Below are 4,030 nucleotides of genomic sequence, written 5' to 3'. Positions count from 1 at the left end.
AGAGACAGAGAGAGGAGAGAGAGAGAGAGAGAGAAGAAGGAGAGAGAGAGAGAAGAGAGAGAAGAAAGAGAGAGAGTGAGAGGAGAGAGAGAGAGATGAGAGAGGAGAGAGGAGAAGAGAGAGAGAGAGAGAGAGAGAGAGAGAGAGAGAGCGAGTTCGTTCAATATCAGTTTCTTGACAATACATTTGGAAAGGTTCGTCAGTTCCTTGCAAAAGGTCGCCGGTTTTATCTGAAGGCTTCGCCTCTAATGCTGACTCTACTGTGAATTAGACAGCCTTGCTATAAGTGAAACATAAGCTCGCTGATGTAGGTGACGAACTCAGAAGTGAAGAAACGAATGAAGAAACTCAGTTAAGAATATACTGAATCCAGGAAGAAATCTGGTAACTAGCGTGAAATCTGGTAATTAGCATGAAATCTGGTAACTAGCGTGAAATCTGGTAATTAGCGTCTTGTCAAACATGACACAATCAGTATGCTGAAAACACACGCAATCCTGTCTCAATCCTAGACTGTTACTTTGTCCTATCGACCTGCGATAAAAACCGTACGAGCAGTTTGTAGACCCTCCCCACCCTCCCGCCCGGAACACTCCCCCTCCCCAGCCTGTCTGTTTGTGGTGGCCTTAAAAAGCCATCGACCAGCTGGTGTGGCTGTTTGAGTAAACAGTATGGTGTACTGTTGTGTATGTCGTGTCAACTAATATAGTATACTTATCTGTACCCCGTCTTAACAAGAATCTGGTGTAGATATCTGTATCTCACGTTTAACCAGTACGGTGTAGTTATCTGTATCTCACGTTAACCAGTACGGTGTAGTTATCTGTACCTCACGTTAACCAGTACGGTGTAGTTATCTGTATCTCACGTTAACCAGTACGGTGTAGTTATCTGTACCTCACGTTAACCAGTACGGTGTAGTTATTTGTTTCTCACGTTAACCGGTACGGTGTAGTTATCTGTACCTCACGTTAACCAGTATGGTGTAGTTATCTGTATCTCACGTTAACCAGTAAGGTGTAGTTATCTGTATCTCACGTTAACCTGTATGGTGAAGAATATTTGTATCTCATGTGGAGCAAATATGGCCATCAAGCGTACCCTATCACACACAGGAAACTTTGTCTCTAACTTGCTGAAGAATGTACGCCCATATAGGACTACGTGGTGACCGAGTGTTCAATAATTATCTTTCAGTCACTAGCTAGGATAAACGAAATATTGATTGAATGACATCCTCAAGAAGAAAACCCGTTTGAGACTCCCTCCCTCTCTCCCGAATCTCAGCAAATATAGAATACTGGCCGGCAATGGTTTAAGCAAGAGCGCCCGTATAGCTGCTAAGGTGGTGAAATTACATGAATTTAGTTCATGTCTTCCACCCCAAATGGCGCACGCACATCGCACTACAGGGTAAAGATCTATGCCCCACATGTGACAAATGTCGTCAGTTACCTGCCCATAGCACTTGGGTTATTCTGGGTTTCTCCACTCATAAAACTGACTGCCGTCATGAATAAATAATAGATCTATAATCCTGGGTACGGTATAAATGTCAATCAGTAAATGAAACAAATTTAAGCCCACACGTCTCCTACACATTGACAACGGTGTGCGCGGCTTACAGGGCACATCACGAAAATCGTAACCTGCTGCTTACATGGCACATCATGACAATCGTAGTCCCTACGGAATCGATGACCCCGTACCAAATAAAAGCAAATAAAAGCAAGGAGCAGACTTGATCACCAGTTCCCTCGGAAGGCTTGGGGCTTTGACATGTTTGATGTCATTTCCTTTTCGACACACACTTCAGATTTTTTATGTTAGTCTCTCGTTTCACTGAGGTGACGAGGTGATACTGGCCACAGGCAGACAGAGCAGATTTGTGGACTAACATATTTGAAAGCCTACACCCGATTAAATTGCTTATTACATTCCTCACAGCGGGTTCACTGGCACCAAGTTGGATAATTTTGACTTTTCGACACATGCAATAATAAGTAGGCTTAGCCCGGTATCTTCATCACGAAAGTCCAAGCCTATACCATTTATACAGTTAAAATGATTCTAAAATTATACAAACTTATAAAGCTAGTCCCATTATAAATTTTACGAACGTTCCTACAGATTTCTAATATAATAGTGAAAATTTGATTGTGCTGACTGATTTTCCTCTGGTATAGTCTCTTTATTTAAAGTAGTAAAAGAAGTTAAAGTTGAAGCAGGGTTCTGTGACTAATGTGATGTTCAAGATTTTCTGCACCACCTCTCTTATTGGTGGCATGGAGAGGGGCGACGCATGGCGCTGTGAGGAGTATGACTCCAAACTCTACTCACCAATTTTGAGGATCAACAGCAGATAGCTGTAAATCACCTGAGTCCAGTTGTTCGAATGCATGTGTATTTGCTAATACTGTCATTAACTCAAATATAATATATAAACTTACAACCCAAAACAGCAGCCAATGTAGTTGTCTAAAGTCAGTGGATAACAGCAGCAGATTTATTTCACATTTAATATACTGTTACAAATTTTTGGAGAGGGGTTGAGTACAAAATTGACGACTTGGCTTAAAGATAAACATGCTATTAAGTCTTTAAAAAGTTTTGAACAATCGGGTCCAGGGCTGCTTTATCGCAAGGCTAGCAAGCATATCAGCGTGCGTGACCATCAGTCTGAAAACTGTTCTGTTCATGTAGAACATGTCTGAATCATATCGTGTACACACTAAAAAACAGGATTTCAACACTAGAACAATATATCAGCAGAATGTTTAAATTATTACCATGTTGTTTTAAAGAGAATTGATGACTTTACGCCATACTCAAGAAGTTTTTTTTAATTTTCACTAAGCTGATCCGCTTTAAGGAAGGAGTGAGAGAGAAGGAACCCAGGTGCTTTGAGATAACGCTAGCAGATCTTGAAGTGCTTAAAAAGCACTTCAGTCACCTTTGGGGACATCTGAAATAACTCCTTAAAACAGCTCAAAGCAAGAACAGCCATAAAGAAGTTTCCCCTCCAGGCGACGGTCCAAATCCACGTGCATGTCCAAACTCAAATTCACGACGACCATTTTGTTTTTTTTATTAAAGTCAGAGTTATAAAACGAAAATAATGTATTTTTACGGTAATGCTTGCTGACAGTTTGGGCGATAGGTCCTATAAATGTAAAACCATTAGGCCAGTTACATAAGCAAAGTGGTATAAAAATGCCTCATCGCGACAAACTCCGCATCCAAAACGACTTAAATAAGAACCCACAAAAGAATCTTAACCGAAACGTACATATTTTGACCTGAATCCAGAACGAAACCATAGCCTAGTTATATACATGCACATACATATTCCTCTAAACGTATAAATAGGGACCAGTCAACTGTAAGAAAGATGAAATGGCGCCAAAAATCGCTTGAGAAATCCGACAAATGCTGCCAAGTGTTTAGAACAAACGTAAATCTCCCGGGGACAGAGATGAATAGTCTTCATATGTTAATGAACACGTGATATGGTTTACTGTATTACTCAAAGACCTAAAGCATTGATATCCGAAGGGAATGCCAAATATAACATCACGAGAATAAATTCCACGCGGTTGGCCTGGCGACGTAAACGAACTGCGCACATTGACAGGTATCCAGGCCGTCTGACATTTCCAAGAAAGAGATGTGATATTTCGATACCGGAATAACAACATTTAGCTTTCTCACCCAGAGAGAATAATCGCGTAATAAACTCCCGAGTTTCTAGGTGCCATCTGGTTAAACCTGAAACACTGAAGGAAAATACAGTCAGTGCGTGATCTAATATACAATCAGCCCGTAATTCTCAACAAAAAACTCAATCATACCCGTACACCACCATCAAGCTTTGTATAGAACAACGCTATAAGATCACTGGGGTCACGGTGATGAGGTAGGAAGCCATGTCAGAAATAAAAAAAAGCTCTGTTTCAATCTTTCTATAAATACATTTGTACATAGCGACCCGGCGTAAATTTATGGCCCGATCTTCAGCCGATTAAATGAC

The sequence above is a fragment of the Liolophura sinensis genome, chromosome 11 (genome assembly GCF_032854445.1).
Source record: "Liolophura sinensis isolate JHLJ2023 chromosome 11, CUHK_Ljap_v2, whole genome shotgun sequence".
Lineage (NCBI taxonomy): Eukaryota > Metazoa > Mollusca > Polyplacophora > Chitonida > Chitonidae > Liolophura > Liolophura sinensis.
Note: the sequence above shows the minus strand (reverse complement) of the source record.